This window comes from Symphalangus syndactylus, chromosome 19 (assembly GCF_028878055.3).
Source record: "Symphalangus syndactylus isolate Jambi chromosome 19, NHGRI_mSymSyn1-v2.1_pri, whole genome shotgun sequence".
Lineage (NCBI taxonomy): Eukaryota > Metazoa > Chordata > Mammalia > Primates > Hylobatidae > Symphalangus > Symphalangus syndactylus.
Window position 1 is genome coordinate 93,266,469 of NC_072434.2, and position 18,026 is coordinate 93,284,494.

Consider the following 18,026-nt stretch of genomic DNA (forward strand, 5'->3'; position numbering starts at 1 on the left):
TGTCTTCAAATATAAACTACACAGAATCATTCGGTGAAACTTCTTTCTGATCTGTGCATTCAGCAAACAGAGTTAAACCATACTTTTGATTGAGCTGATCGGAACACTCTTTCTGTAGAAAATGCAACTGGACATTTGGAGCGCTAAGAGCGTAGTAGTGGAAAAAGGAATATATTCAAATATAAACTACACAGAAGCATTCTGTGAAACTTCTTTCTAATCTGAGCATTCAGCTAACAGAGTTAAACCATACCTTTGATTGAGCAGTTTTGAAACACTCTGTCTGTAGAAAATGCAACTGGACATTCGTAGCGCTAAGTGGGTAATAGTGGACAAAAGAATATGTTCAAATATAAACTACACAGAAGCATTGTATGAAACTTCTTTCTGTTCTGTGCATTCAACTAACAGAGTTGAACCTTACTTTTGATTGAGCCGTTCTGAAACACTCTTTCTGTAGAAACTGCAATTGGACATTCTGAGCGCAAAGAGGCCTATATTGGGAAAAAGAATGTCTACAAATAAAAACTACACAGAAGAATTGTGTGAAACTTCTTTCTGTTCTGTTTGTTCAACTAAAAGAGTTGAAACTTAGTTTTGATTGAGCCGTTCTGAAACACTCTTTCTGTAGAAAATGCAAGTGGAGATTCGGAGCGCTAAGAGGGTAATAGTGGAAAAAGGAATGTCTCCAAATATAAACTACACAGAATCATTCTGTGAAACTACTTTCTGATCTGTGCATTCAGCTAACAGATTTAAACCATACTTTTGATTGAGCAGATCTGAACACTCTTTCTGTAGAAAATGCAACTGGACATTTGGAGCGCTAAGAGAGTAGTAGTGGAAAAAGGAATATATTCAAATATAAACTACACAGAAGCATTCTGTGAAACTTCTTTCTGATCTGAGCATTCAGCTAACAGAGTTAAACCATACTTTTGATTGAGCAGTTTTGAAACACTCTGTCTGTAGAAAATGCAACTGGACATTCGTAGCGCTAAGTGGGTAATAGTGGAAAAAAGAATATGTTCAAATATAAACTACACAGAAGCATTGTATGAAACTTCTTTCTGTTCTGTGCATTCAACTAACAGAGTTGAACCTTACTTTTGATTGAGCCTTTCTGAAACACTCTTTCTGTAGAAACTGCAATTGGACATTCTGAGCGCTAAGAGGCCTCTATTGGGAAAAATAATATCTTCAAATAAAAACTACACAGAAGCATTGTGTGAAACTTATTTCTGATATGTTCATTAAGCTAACAGAGTTAAACCATACTTTTGATTGCGCAGTTCTGAACACTCTTTCTGTAGAAAATGCAAGTGGACATTCGGAGCGCTAAGAGGGTAATAGTGGAAAAAGGAATATATTCAAATATAAACTACACAGTAGCATTCTGTGAAAATTCTTTCTGTTCTGTGCATTCAACTAACAGAGTTGAACCTTACTTTTGATTGAGCCGTTCTGAAACACTCTTTCTGTAGAAACTGCAATTGGACATGCTAAGCGCTAAGAGGCCTACATTGGGAAAAATAATATCTTCAAATAAAAACTACCCAGATGCATTCTGTGAAACTTATTTCTGATCTGTAAATTCAGTTAACAGAGATAAAACATATTTTTGATTGAGCAGTTATGAAACACTCTTTTTGTAGAAAATGCAAGTGGAGATTCGGAGCGCTAAGAGGGTAATAGTGGAAAAAGGAATGTCTTCAAATATAAACTACACAGAATCATTCGGTGAAACTTCTTTCTGATCTGTGCATTCAGCTAACAGAGTTAAACCATACTTTTGATTGAGAAGATCTGAACACTCTTTCTGTAGAAAATGCAACTGGACATTTGGAGCGCTAAGAGCGTAGTAGTGGAAAAAGGAATATATTCAAATATAAACTACACAGAAGCATTCTGTGAAACTTCTTTGTGATCTGAGCATTCAGCTAACAGAGTTAAACCATACTTTTGATTGAGCAGTTTTGAAACACTCTGTCTGTAGAAAATGCAACTGGACATTCGTAGCGCTAAGTGGGTAATAGTGGAAAAAAGAATATGTTCAAATATAAACTACACAGAAGCATTGTATGAAACTTCTTTCTGTTCTGTGCATTCAACTAACAGAGTTGAACCTTACTTTTGATTGAGCCGTTCTGAAACACTCTTTCTGTAGAAACTGCAATTGGACATTCTGAGCGCAAAGAGGCCTATATTGGGAAAAAAATGTCTACAAATAAAATCTACACAGAAGAATTGTGTGAAACTTCTTTCTGTTCTGTTTGTTCAACTAAAAGAGTTGAACCTTAGTTTTGATTGAGCCGTTCTGAAACACTCTTTCTGTAGAAAATGCAAGTGGAGATTCGGAGCGCTAAGTGGGTAATAGTGGAAAAAGGAATGTCTCCAAATATAAACTACACAGAATCATTCTGTGAAACTTCTTTCTGATCTGTGCATTCAGCTAACAGAGTTAAACCATACTTTTGATTGAGCAGATCTGAACACTCTTTCTGTAGAAAATGCAACTGGACATTTGGAGCGCTAAGAGAGTAGTAGTGGAAAAAGGAATATATTCAAATATAAACTACACAGAAGCATTCTGTGAAACTTCTTTCTGATCTGAGCATTCAGCTAACAGAGTTAAACCATACTTTTGATTGAGCAGTTTTGAAACACTCTGTCTGTAGAAAATGCAACTGGACATTCGTAGCGCTAAGTGGGTAATAGTGGAAAAAAGAATATGTTCAAATATAAACTACACAGAAGCATTGTATGAAACTACTTTCTGTTCTGTGCATTCAACTAACAGAGTTGAACCTTACTTTTGATTGAGCCTTTCTGAAACACTCTTTCTGTAGAAACTGCAATTGGACATTCTGAGCGCTAAGAGTCCTCTATTGGGAAAAATAATATCTTCAAATAAAAACTACACAGAAGCATTGTGTGAAACTTATTTCTGATATGTTCATTAAGCTAACAGAGTTAAACCATACTTTTGATTGCGCAGTTCTGAACACTCTTTCTGTAGAAAATGCAAGTGGACATTCGGAGCGCTAAGAGGGTAATAGTGGAAAAAGGAATATATTCTAGTATAAACTACACAGTAGCATTCTGTGAAAATACTTTCTGTTCTGTGCATTCAACTAACAGAGTTGAACCTTACTTTTGATTGAGCCGTTCTGAAACACTCTTTCTGTAGAAACTGCAATTGGACATGCTAAGCGCTAAGAGGCCTACATTGGGAAAAAGAATATCTTCAAATAAAAACTACACAGATGCATTCTGTGAAACTTATTTCTGATCTGTAAATTCAGTTAACAGAGATAAAACATATTTTTGATTGAGCAGTTATGAAACACTCTTTTTGTAGAAAATGCAAGTGGAGATTCGGAGCGCTAAGAGGGTAATAGTGGAAAAAGGAATGTCTTCAAATATAAACTACACAGAATCATTCGGTGAAACTTCTTTCTGATCTGTGCATTCAGCTAACAGAGTTAAACCATACTTTTGATTGAGCTGATCTGAACACTCTTTCTGTAGAAAATGCAACTGGACATTTGGAGCGCTAAGAGCGTAGTAGTGGAAAAAGGAATATATTCAAATATAAACTACACAGAAGCATTCTGTGAAACTTCTTTCTGATCTGAGCATTCAGCTAACAGAGTTAAACCATACTTTTGATTGAGCAGTTTTGAAACACTCTGTCTGTAGAAAATGCAACTGGACATTCGTAGCGCTAAGTGGGTAATAGTGGAAAAAATAATATGTTCAAATATAAACTACACAGAAGCATTGTATGAAACTACTTTCTGTTCTGTGCATTCAACTAACAGAGTTTTACCTTACTTTTGATTGAGCCTTTCTGAAACACTCTTTCTGTAGAAACTGCAATTGGACATTCTGAGCGCTAAGAGGCCTCTATTGGGAAAAATAATATCTTCAAATAAAAACTACACAGAAGCATTGTGTGAAACTTATTTCTGATATGTTCATTAAGCTAACAGAGTTAAACCATACTTTTGATTGCGCAGTTCTGAACACTCTTTCTGTAGAAAATGCAAGTGGACATTCGGAGCGCTAAGAGGGTAATAGTGGAAAAAGGAATATATTCTAATATAAACTACATAGTAGCATTCTGTCAAAATTCTTTCTGTTCTGTGCATTCAACTAACAGAGTTGAACCTTACTTTTGATTGAGCCGTTCTGAAACACTCTTTCCGTAGAAACTGCAATTGGACAAGCTAAGCGCTAAGAGGCCTACATTGGGAAAAAGAATATCTTCAAATAAAAACTACACAGATGCATTCTGTGAAACTTATTTCTGATCTGTAAATTCAGTTAACAGAGATAAAACATATTTCTGATTGAGCAGTTATGAAACACACTTTTTGTAGAAAATGCAAGTGGAGATTCGGAGCGCTAAGATGGTAATAGTGGAAAAAGGAATGTCTTCAAATATAAACTACACAGAATCATTCTGTGAAACTTCTTTCTGATCTGTGCATTCAGCTAACAGAGTGAAACCATACTTTTGATTGAGCAGATCTGAACACTCTTTCTGTAGAAAATGCAACTGGACATTTGGAGCGCTAAGAGAGTAGTAGTGGAAAAAGGAATATATTCAAATATAAACTACACAGAAGCATTCTGTGAAACTTCTTTCTGATCTGAGCATTCAGCTAACAGAGTTAAAACATACTTTTGATTGAGCAGTTTTGAAACACTCTGTCTGTAGAAAATGCAACTGGACATTCGTAGCGCTAAGTGGGTAATAGTGGAAAAAAGAATATGTTCAAATATAAACTACACAGAAGCATTGTATGAAACTTCTTTCTGTTCTGTGCATTCAACTAACAGAGTTGAACCTTACTTTTGATTGAGCCTTTCTGAAACACTCTTTCTGTAGAAACTGCAATTGGACATTCTGAGCGCTAAGAGGCCTCTATTGGGAAAAATAATATCTTCAAATAAAAACTACACAGAAGCATTGTGTGAAACTTATTTCTGTTATGTTCATTAAGCTAACAGAGTTAAACCATACTTTTGATTGCGCAGTTCTGAACACTCTTTCTGTAGAAAATGCAAGTGGACATTCGGAGCGCTAAGAGGGTAATAGTGGAAAAAGGAATATATTCAAATATAAACTACACAGTAGCATTCTGTGAAAATTCTTTCTGTTCTGTGCATTCAGCTAACAGAGTTGAACCTTACTTTTGATTGAGCCGTTCTGAAACACTCTTTCTGTAGAAACTGCAATTGGACATGCTAAGCGCTAAGAGGCCTACATTGGGAAAAAGAATATCTTCAAATAAAAACTACACAGATGCATTCTGTGAAACTTATTTCTGATCTGTAAATTCAGTAAACAGAGATAAAACATATTTTTGATTGAGCAGTTGTGAAACACTCTTTTTGTAGAAAATGCCAGTGGAGATTCGGAGCGCTAAGAGTGTAATAGTGGAAAAAGGAATGTCTTCAAATATAAACTACACAGAATCATTCGGTGAAACTTCTTTCTGATTTGTGCATTCAGCTAACAGAGTTAAACCATACTTTTGATTGAGCAGATCTGAACACTCTTTCTGTAGAAAATGCAACTGGACATTTGGAGCGCTAAGAGCGTAGTAGTGGAAAAAGGAATATATTCAAATATAAACTACACAGAAGCATTCTGTGAAACTTCTTTCTGATCTGAGCATTCAGCTAACAGAGTTAAACCATACTTTGGATTGAGCAGTTTTGAAACACTCTGTCTGTAGAAAATGCAACTGGACATTCGTAGCGCTAAGTGGGTAATAGTGGAAAAAAAATATGTTCAAATATAAACTACACAGAAGCATTGTATGAAACTACTTTCTGTTCTGTGCATTCAACTAACAGAGTTGAACCTTACATTTGATTGAGCCGTTCTGAAACACTCTTTCTGTAGAAACTGCAATTGGACATTCTGAGCGCAAAGAGGCCTATATTGGGAAAAAGAATGTCTACAAATAAAAACTACACAGAAGAATTGTGTGAAACTTCTTTCTGTTCTGTTTGTTCAACTAAAAGAGGTGAACCTTAGTTTTGATTGAGCCGTTCTGAAACACTGTTTCTGTAGAAAATGCAAGTGGAGATTCGGAGCGCTAAGAGGGTAATAGTGGAAAAAGGAATGTCTCCAAATATAAACTACACAGAATCATTCTGTGAAACTTCTTTCTGATCTGTGCATTCAGCTAACAGAGTTAAACCATACTTTTGATTGAGCAGATCTGAACACTCTTTCTGTAGAAAATGCAACTGGACATTTGGAGCGCTAAGAGCGTAGTAGTGGAAAAAGGAATATATTCAAATATAAACTACACAGAAGCATTCTGTGAAACTTCTTTCTGATCTGAGCATTCAGCTAAGAGAGTTAAACCATACTTTTGATTGAGCAGTTTTGAAACACTCTGTCTGTAGAAAATGCAACTGGACATTCGTAGCGCTAAGTGGGTAATAGTGGAAAAAAGAATATGTTCAAATATAAACTACACAGAAGCATTGTATGAAACTTCTTTCTGTTCTGTGCATTCAACTAACAGAGTTGAACCTTACTTTTGATTGAGCCGTTCTGAAACACTCTTTCTGTAGAAACTGCAATTGGACATTCTGACCCCTAAGAGGCCTATATTGGGAAAAAGAATGTCTACAAATAAAAACTACACAGAAAAATTGTGTGAAACTTCTTTCTGTTCTGTTTGTTCAACTAAAAGAGTTGAACCTTAGTTTTGATTGAGCCGTTCTGAAACACTCTTTTTGTAGAAAATTCAAGTGGAGATTCGGAGCGCTAAGAGGGTAATAGTGGAAAAAGGAATGTCTCCAAATATAAACTACACAGAATAATTCTGTGAAAATTCTTTCTGTTCTGTGCATTCAACTAACAGATTTGAACCTTACTTTTGATTCAGCCGTTCTGAAACACTCTTTCTGTAGAAAATGCAACTGGACATGCTAAGCGCTAAGAGGCCTACATTGGGAAAAATAATATCTTCAAATAAAAAATACACAGATGCATTCTCTGAAACTTATTTCAGATCTGTAAATTCAGTTAACAGAGATAAAACATATTTTTGATTGAGCAGTTATGAAACACTCTTTTTGTAGAAAATGCAAGTGGAGATTCGGAGCGCTAAGAGGGTAATAGTGGAAAAAGGAATGTCTTCAAATATAAACTACACAGAATCATTCGGTGAAACTTCTTTCTGATCTGTGCATTCAGCTAACAGAGTTAAACCATACTTTTGATTGAGCTTATCTGAACACTCTTTCTGTAGAAAATGCAACTGGACATTTGGAGCGCTAAGAGCGTAGTAGTGGAAAAAGGAATATATTCAAATATAAACTACACAGAAGCATTCTGTGAAACTTCTTTCTGATCTGAGCATTCAGCTAACAGATTTAAACCATACTTTTGAATGAGCAGTTTTGAAACACTCTGTCTGTAGAAAATGCAACTGGACATTCGTAGCGCTAAGTGGGTAATAGTGGAAAAAAGAATATGTTCAAATATAAACTACACAGAAGCATTGTATGAAACTTCTTTCTGTTCTGTGCATTCAACTAACAGAGTTGAACCTTACTTTTGATTGAGCCGTTCTGAAACACTCTTTCTGTAGAAACTGCAATTGGACATTCTGAGCGCAAAGAGGCCTATATTGGGTAAAAGAATGTCTACAAATAAAAACTACACAGAAGAATTGTGTGAAACTTCCTTCTGTTCTGTTTGTTCAACTAAAAGAGTTGAACCTTAGTTTTGATTGAGCCGTTCTGAAACACTCTTTCTGTAGAAAATGCAAGTGGAGATTCGGAGCGCTAAGAGGGTAATAGTGGAAAAAGGAATGTCTCCAAATATAAACTACACAGAATCATTCTGTGAAACTTCTTTCTGATCTGTGCATTCAGCTAACAGAGTTAAACCATACTTTTGATTGAGCAGATCTGAACACTCTTTCTGTAGAAAATGCAACTGGACATTTGGAGCGCTAAGAGAGTAGTAGTGGAAAAAGGAATATATTCAAATATAAACTACACAGAAGCATTCTGTGAAACTTCTTTCTGATCTGAGCATTCAGCTAACAGAGTTAAACCATACTTTTGATTGAGCAGTTTTGAAACACTCTGTCTGTAGAAAATGCAACTGGACATTCGTAGCGCTAAGTGGGTAATAGTGGAAAAAAGAATATGTTCAAATATAAACTACACAGAAGCATTGTATGAAACTTCTTTCTGTTCTGTGCATTCAACTAACAGAGTTGAACCTTACTTTTGATTGAACCTTTCTGAAACACTCTTTCTGTAGAAACTGCAATTGGACATTCTGAGCGCTAAGAGGCCTCTATTGGGAAAAATAATATCTTCAAATAAAAACTACACAGAAGCATTGTTTGAAACTTATTTCTGATATGTTCATTAAGCTAACAGAGTTAAACCATACTTTTGATTGCGCAGTTCTGAACACTCTTTCTGTAGAAAATGCAAGTGGACATTCGGAGCGCTAAGAGGGTAATAGTGGAAAAAGGAATATATTCAAATATAAACTACACAGTAGCATTCTGTGAAAATTCTTTCTGTTCTGTGCATTCAACTAACAGAGTTGAACCTTACTTTTGATTGAGCCGTTCTGAAACACTCTTTCTGTAGAAACTGCAATTGGACATGCTAAGCGCTAAGAGGCCTACATTGGGAAAAAGAATATCTTCAAATAAAAACTACACAGATGCATTCTGTGAAACTTATTTCTGATCTGTAAATTCAGTTAACAGAGATAAAACATATTTTTGATTGAGCAGTTATGAAACACTCTTTTTGTAGAAAATGCAAGTGGAGATTCGGAGCGCTAAGAGGGTAATAGTGGAAAAAGGAATGTCTTCAAATATAAACTACACAGAATCATTCGGTGAAACTTCTTTCTGATCTGTGCATTCAGCTAACAGAGTTAAACCATACTTTTGATTGAGCCTTTCTGAAACACTCTTTCTGTAGAAACTGCAATTGGACATTCTGAGCGCTAAGAGGCCTCTATTGGGAAAAATAATATCTTCAAATAAAAACTACACAGAAGCATTGTGTGAAACTTATTTCTGATATGTTCATTAAGCTAACAGAGTTAAACCATACTTTTGATTGCGCAGTTCTGAACACTCTTTCTGTAGAAAATGCAAGTGGACATTCGGAGCGCTAAGAGGGTAATAGTGGAAAAAGGAATATATTTTAATATAAACTACACAGTAGCATTCTGTGAAAATTCTTTCTGTTCTGTGCATTCAACTAACAGAGTTGAACCTTACTTTTGATTGAGCCGTTCTGAAACACTCTTTCTGTAGAAACTGCAATTGGACATGCTAAGCGCTAAGAGGCCTACATTGGGAAAAAGAATATCTTCAAATAAAAACTACACAGATGCATTCTGTGAAACTTATTTCTGATCTGTAATTTCAGTTAACAGAGATAAAACATATTTTTGATTGAGCAGTTATGAAACACTCTTTTTGTAGAAAATGCAAGTGGAGATTCGGAGCGCTAAGAGGGTAATAGTGGAAAAAGGAATGTCTTCAAATATAAACTACACAGAATCATTCGGTGAAACTTCTTTCTGATCTGTGCATTCAGCTAACAGAGTTAAACCATACTTTTGATTGAGCAGATCTGAACACTCTTTCTGTAGAAAATGCAACTGGACATTTGGAGCGCTAAGAGCGTAGTAGTGGAAAAAGGAATATATTCAAATATAAACTACACAGAATCATTCTGTGAAACTTCTTTCTGATCTGAGCATTCAGCTAACAGAGTTAAACCATACTTTTGATTGAGCACTTTTGAAACACTCTGTCTGTAGAAAATGCAACTGGACATTCGTAGCGCTAAGTGGGTAATAGTGGAAAAAAGAATATGTTCCAATATAAACTACACAGAAGCATTGTATGAAACTTCTTTCTGTTCTGTGCATTCAACTAACAGAGTTGAACCTTACTTTTGATTGAGCCTTTCTGAAACACTCTTTCTGTAGAAACTGCAATTGGACATTCTGAGCGCTAAGAGGCCTCTATTGGGAAAAAAAATATCTTCAAATAAAAACTACACAGAAGCATTGTGTGAAACTTATTTCTGATATGTTCATTAAGCTAACAGAGTTAAACCATACTTTTGATTGCGCAGTTCTGAACACTCTTTCTGTAGAAAATGCAAGTGGACATTCGGAGCGCTAAGAGGGTAACAGTAGAAAAAGGAATATATTCAAATATAAACTACACAGTAGCATTCTGTGAAAATTCTTTCTGTTCTGTGAATTCAACTAACAGAGTTGAACCTTAATTTGATTGAGCCGTTCTGAAACCCTCTTTGTGTAGAAACTGCAATTGGACATGCTAAGCGCTAAGAGGCATACATTGGGAAAAAGAATATCTTCAAATAAAAACTACACAGATGCATTCTGTGAAACTTATTTCTGATCTGTAAATTCAGTTAACAGAGATAAAACATATTTTTGATTGAGCAGTTATGAAACACTCTTTTTGTAGAAAATGCAAGTGGAGATTCGGAGCGCTAAGAGGGTAATAGTGGAAAAAGGAATGTCTTCAAATATAAACTACACAGAATCATTCGGTGAAACTTCTTTCTGATATGTGCATTCAGCTAACAGAGTTAAACCACACTTTTGATTGAGCAGATCTGAACACTCTTTCTGTAGAAAATGCAACTGGACATTTGGAGCGCTAAGAGCGTAGAAGTGGAAAAAGGAATATATTCAAATATAAACTACACAGAAGCATTCTGTGAAACTTCTTTCTGATCTGAGCATTCAGCTAACAGAGTTAAACCATACTTTTGATTGAGCAGTTTTGAAACACTCTGTCTGTAGAAAATGCAACTGGACATTCGTAGCGCTAAGTGGGTAATAGTGGAAAAAAGGATATGTTCAAATATAAACTACACAGAAGCATTGTATGAAACTTCTTTCTGTTCTGTGCATTCAACTAACAGAGTTGAACCTTACCTTTGATTGAGCCGTTCTGAAACACTCTTTCTGTAGAAACTGCAATTGGACATTCTGAGCGCTAAGAGGCCTATATTGGGAAAAAGAATGTCTACAAATAAAAACTACACAGAAGAATTGTGTGAATCTTCTTTCTGTTCTGTTTGTTCAACTAAAAGAGTTGTACCTTAGTTTTGATTGAGCCGTTCTGAAACACTCTTTCTGTAGAATATGCAAGTGGAGATTCGGAGCGCTAAGAGGGTAATAGTGGGAAAAGGAATGTCTCCATATATAAACTCCACAGAATCATTCTGTGAAACTTCTTTCTGATCTGTGCATTCAGCTAGCAGAGTTAAACCATACTTTTGATTGAGCAGATCTGAACACTCTTTCTGTAGAAAATGCAACTGGACATTTGGCGCGCTAAGAGAGTAGTAGTGGAAAAAGGAATATATTCAAATATAAACTACACAGAAGCATTCTGTGAAACTTCTTTCTGATCTGAGCATTCAGCTAACAGAGTTAAACCATACTTTTGATTGAGCAGCTTTGAAACACTCTGTGTGTAGAAAATGCAACTGGACATTCGTAGCGCTAAGTGGGTAATAGTGGAAAAAAGAATATGTTCAAATATAAACTACACAGAAGCATTGTATGAAACTTCTTTCTGTTCTGTGCATTCAACTAACAGAGTTGAACCTTACTTTTGATTGAGCCTTTCTGAAACACTCTTTCTGTAGAAACTGCAATTGGACATTCTGAGCGCTAAGAGGCCTCTATTGGGAAAAATAATATCTTCAAATAAAAACTACACAGAAGCATTTTGTGAAACTTATTTCTGATATGTTCATTAAGCTAACAGAGTTAAACCATACTTTTGATTGCGCAGTTCTGAACACTCTTTCTGTAGAAAATGCAAGTGGACATTCGGAGCGCTAAGAGGGTAATAGTGGAAAAAGGAATGTCTCCAAATATAAACTACACAGAATCATTCTGTGAAACTTCTTTCTGATCTGTGCATTCAGCTAACAGAGTTAAACCATAATTTTGATTGAGCAGATCTGAACACTCTTTCTGTAGAAAATGCAACTGGACATTTGGAGCGCAAAGAGAGTAGTAGTGGAAAAAGGAATATATTGAAATATAAACTACACAGAAGCATTCTGTGAAACTTCTTTCTGATCTGAGCATTCAGCTAACAGAGTTAAACCATACTTTTGATTGAGCAGTTTTGAAACACTCTGTCTGTAGAAAATGCAACTGGACATTCGTAGCGCTAAGTGGGTAATAGTGGAAAAATAATATGTTCAAATATAAACTACACAGAAGCATTGTATGAAACTTCTTTCTGTTCTGTGCATTCAACTAACAGAGTTGAACCTTACTTTTGATTGAGCCTTTCTGAAACACTCTTTCTGTTGAAACTGCAATTGGACATTCTGAGCGCTAAGAGGCATATATTGGGAAAAATAATATCTTCAAATAAAAACTACACAGAAGCATTGTGTGAAACTTATTTCTGATATGTTCATTAAGCTAACAGAATTAAACCATACTTTTGATTGCGCAGTTCTGAACACTCTTTCTGTAGAAAATGCAAGTGGACATTCGGAGCGCTAAGAGGGTAATAGTGGAAAAAGGAATATATTCAAATATAAACTACACAGTAGCATTCTGTGAAAATTCTTTCTGTTCTGTGCATTCAACTAACAGAGTTGAACCTTACTTTTGATTGAGCCGTTCTGAAACACTCTTTCTGTAGAAACTGCAATTGGACATGCTAAGCGCTAAGAGGCCTACATTGGGAAAAAGAATATCTTCAAATAAAAACTACACAGATGCATTCTGTGAAACTTATTTCTGATCTGTAAATTCAGTTAACAGAGATAAAACATATTTTTGATTGAGCAGTTATGAAGCACTCTTTTTGTAGAAAATGCAAGTGGAGATTCTGAGCGCTAAGAGGGTAATAGTGGAAAAAGGAATGTCTTCAAATATAAACTACACAGAATCATTCGGTGAAATTTCTTTCTGATCTGTGCATTCAGCTAACAGAGTTAAACCATACTTTTGATTGAGCAGATCTGAACACTCTTTCTGTAGAAAATGCAACTGGACATTTGGAGCGCTAAGAGCGTAGTAGTGGAAAAAGGAATATATTCAAATATAAACTACACAGAAGCATTCTGTGAAACTTCTTTCTGATCTGAGCATTCAGCTAACAGAGTTAAACCATAATTTTGATTGAGCAGTTTTGAAACACTCTGTCTGTAGAAAATGCAACTGGACATTCGTAGCTCTAAGTGGGTAATAGTGGAAAAAAGAATATGTTCAAATATAAACTACACAGAAGCATTGTATGAAACTTCTTTCTGTAGTGTGCATTCAACTAACAGAGTTGAACCTTACTTTTGATTGAGCCGTTCTGAAACACTCTTTCTGTAGAAACTGCAATTGGACATTCTGAGCGCTAAGAGGCCTATATTGGGAAAAAGAATGTCTACAAATAAAAACTACACAGAAGAATTGTGTGAAACTTCTTTCTGTTCTGTTTGTTCAACTAAAAGAGTTGAACCTTAGTTTTGATTGAGCCGTTCTGAAACACTCTTTCTGTAGAAAATGCAAGTGGAGATTCGGAGCGCTAAGAGGGTAATAGTGGAAAAAGGAAAGTCTCCAAATATAAACTACACAGAATCATTCTGTGAAACTTCTTTCTGATCTGTGCATTCAGCTAACAGAGTTAAACCATACTTTTGATTGAGCAGATCTGAACACTCTTTCTGTAGAAAATGCAACCGGACATTTGGAGCGCTAAGAGCGTAGTAGTGGAAAAAGGAATATATTCAAATATAAACTACACAGAAGCATTCTGTGAAACTTCTTTCTGATCTGAGCATTCAGCAAACAGAGTTAAACCATACTTTTGATTGAGCAGTTTTGAAACACTCTGTCTGTAGAAAATGCAACTGGACATTCGTAGCGCTAAGTGGGTAATAGTGGAAAAAAGAATATGTTCAAATATAAACTACACAGAAGCATTGTATGAAACTTCTTTCTGTTCTGTGCATTCAACTAACAGAGTTGAACCTTACTTTTGATTGAGCCTTTCTGAAACACTCTTTCTGTAGAAACTGCAATTGGACATTCTGAGCGCTCAGAGTCCTATATTGGGAAAAATAATATCTTCAAATAAAAACTACACAGAAGCATTGTGTGAAACTTATTTCTGATATGTTCATTAAGCTAACAGAGTTAAACCATACTTTTGATTGCGCAGTTCTGAACTCTCTTTCTGTAGAAAATGCAAGTGGACATTCGGAGCGCTAAGAGGGTAATAGTGGAAAAAGGAATATATTCAAATATAAACTACACAGTAGCATTCTGTGAAAATTCTTTCTGTTCTGTGCATTCAACCAACAGAGTTGAACCTTACTTTTGATTGAGCCGTTCTGAAACACTCTTTCTGTAGAAACTGCAATTGGACATGCTAAGCGCTAAGAGGCCTATATTGGGAAAAAGAATATCTTCAAATAAAAACTACACAGATGCATTCTGTGAAACTTATTTCTGATCTGTAAATTCAGTTAACAGAGATAAAACATATTTTTGATTGAGCAGTTATGAAACACTCTTTTTGTAGAAAATGCAAGTGGAGATTCGGAGCGCTAAGAGGGTAATAGTGGAAAAAGGAATGTCTTCAAATATAAACTACACAGAATCATTCGGTGAAACTTCTTTCTGATCTGTGCATTCAGCTAACAGAGTTAAACCATATTTTGATTGAGCAGATCTGAACACTCTTTCTGTAGAAAATGCAACTGGACATTTGGAGCGCTAAGAGCGTAGTAGTGGAAAAAGGAATATATTCAAATATAAACTACACAGAAGCATTCTGTGAAACTTCTTTCTGATCTGAGCATTCAGCTAACAGAGTTAAACCATACTTTTGATTGAGCAGTTTTGAAACACTCTGTCTGTAGAAAATGCAACTGGACATTCGTAGCGCTAAGTGGGTAATAGTGGAAAAAAGAATATGTTCAAATATACACTACACTGAAGCATTGTATGAAACTTCTTTCTGTTCTGTGCATTCAACTAACAGAGTTGAACCTTACTTTTGATTGAGCCTTTCTGAAACACTCTTTCTGTAGAAAGTGCAATTGGACATTCTGAGCGCTAGGAGGCCTATATTGGGAAAAAGAATGTCTACAAATAAAAACTACACAGAAGCATTGTGTGAAACTTATTTCTGATATGTTCATTAAGCTAACAGAGTTAAACCATACTTTTGATTGCGCAGTTCTGAACACTCTTTCTGTAGAAAATGCAAGTGGACATTCGGAGCGCTAAGAGGGTAATAGTGGAAAAAGGAATGTCTCCAAATATAAACTACACAGAATCATTCTGTGAAACTTCTTTCTGATCTGTGCATTCAGCTAACAGAGTTAAACCATACTTTTGATTGAGCAGATCTGAACACTCTTTCTGTAGAAAATGCAACTGGACATTTGGAGCGCAAAGAGAGTAGTAGTGGAAAAAGGAATATATTCAAATATAAACTACACAGAAGCATTCTGTGAAACTTCTTTCTGATCTGAGCATTCAGCTAACAGAGTTAAACCATACTTTTGATTGAGCAGTTTTGAAACACTCTGTCTGTAGAAAATGCAACTGGACATTCGTAGCGCTAAGTGGGTAATAGTGGAAAAATAATATGTTCAAATATAAACTACACAGAAGCATTGTATGAAACTTCTTTCTGTTCTGTGCATTCAACTAACAGAGTTGAACCTTACTTTTGATTGAGCCTTTCTGAAACACTCTTTCTGTTGAAACTGCAATTGGACATTCTGAGCGCTAAGAGGCATATATTGGGAAAAATAATATCTTCAAATAAAAACTACACAGAAGCATTGTGTGAAACTTATTTCTGATATGTTCATTAAGCTAACAGAATTAAACCATACTTTTGATTGCGCAGTTCTGAACACTCTTTCTGTAGAAAATGCAAGTGGACATTCGGAGCGCTAAGAGGGTAATAGTGGAAAAAGGAATATATTCAAATATAAACTACACAGTAGCATTCTGTGAAAATTCTTTCTGTTCTGTGCATTCAACTAACAGAGTTGAACCTTACTTTTGATTGAGCCGTTCTGAAACACTCTTTCTGTAGAAACTGCAATTGGACATGCTAAGCGCTAAGAGGCCTACATTGGGAAAAAGAATATCTTCAAATAAAAACTACACAGATGCATTCTGTGAAACTTATTTCTGATCTGTAAATTCAGTTAACAGAGATAAAACATATTTTTGATTGAGCAGTTATGAAGCACTCTTTTTGTAGAAAATGCAAGTGGAGATTCTGAGCGCTAAGAGGGTAATAGTGGAAAAAGGAATGTCTTCAAATATAAACTACACAGAATCATTCGGTGAAACTTCTTTCTGATCTGTGCATTCAGGTAACAGAGTTAAACCATACTTTTGATTGAGCAGATCTGAACACTCTTTCTGTAGAAAATGCAACTGGACATTTGGAGCGCTAAGAGCGTAGTAGTGGAAAAAGGAATATATTCAAATATAAACTACACAGAATCATTCTGTGAAACTTCTTTCTGATCTGAGCATTCAGCTAACAGAGTTAAACCATAATTTTGATTGAGCAGTTTTGAAACACTCTGTCTGTAGAAAATGCAACTGGACATTCGTAGCTCTAAGTGGGTAATAGTGGAAAAAAGAATATGTTCAAATATAAACTACACAGAAGCATTGTATGAAACTTCTTTCTGTAGTGTGCATTCAACTAACAGAGTTGAACCTTACTTTTGATTGAGCCGTTCTGAAACACTCTTTCTGTAGAAACTGCAATTGGACATTCTGAGCGCTAAGAGGCCTATATTGGGAAAAAGAATGTCTACAAATAAAAACTACACAGAAGAATTGTGTGAAACTTCTTTCTGTTCTGTTTGTTCAACTAAAAGAGTTGAACCTTAGTTTTGATTGAGCCGTTCTGAAACACTCTTTCTGTAGAAAATGCAAGTGGAGATTCGGAGCGCTAAGAGGGTAATAGTGGAAAAAGGAATGTCTCCAAATATAAACTACACAGAATCATTCTGTGAAACTTCTTTCTGATCTGTGCATTCAGCTAACAGAGTTAAACCATACTTTTGATTGAGCAGATCTGAACACTCTTTCTGTAGAAAATGCAACTGGACATTTGGAGCGCTAAGAGCGTAGTAGTGGAAAAAGGAATATATTCAAATATAAACTACACAGAAGCATTCTGTGAAACTTCTTTCTGATCTGAGCATTCAGCTAACAGAGTTAAACCATACTTTTGATTGAGCAGTTTTGAAACACTCTGTCTGTAGAAAATGCAACTGGACATTCGTAGCGCTAAGTGGGTAATAGTGGAAAAAAGAATATGTTCAAATATAAACTACACAGAAGCATTGTATGAAACTTCTTTCTGTTCTGTGCATTCAACTAACAGAATTGAACCTTATTTTGATTGAGCCTTTCTGAAACACTCTTTCTGTAGAAACTGCAATTGTACATTCTGAGCGCTAAGAGGCCTATATTGGGAAAAATAATATCTTCAAATAAAAACTACACAGAAGCATTGTGTGAAACTTATTTCTGATATGTTCATTAAGCTAACAGAGTTAAACCATACTTTTGATTGCGCAGTTCTGAACACTCTTTCTGTAGAAAATGCAAGTGGACATTCGGAGCGCTAAGAGGGTAATAGTGGAAAAAGGAATATATTCAAATATAAACTACACAGTAGCATTCTGTGAAAATTCTTTCTGTTCTGTGCATTCAACCAACAGAGTTGAACTTTACTTTTGATTGAGCCGTTCTGAAACACTCTTTCTGTAGAAACTGCAATTGGACATGCTAAGCGTTAAGAGGCCTATATTGGGAAAAATAATATCTTCAAATAAAAACTACACAGATGCATTCTGTGAAACTTATTTCTGATCTGTAAATTCAGTTAACAGAGATAAAACATATTTTTGATTGAGCAGTTATGAAACACTCT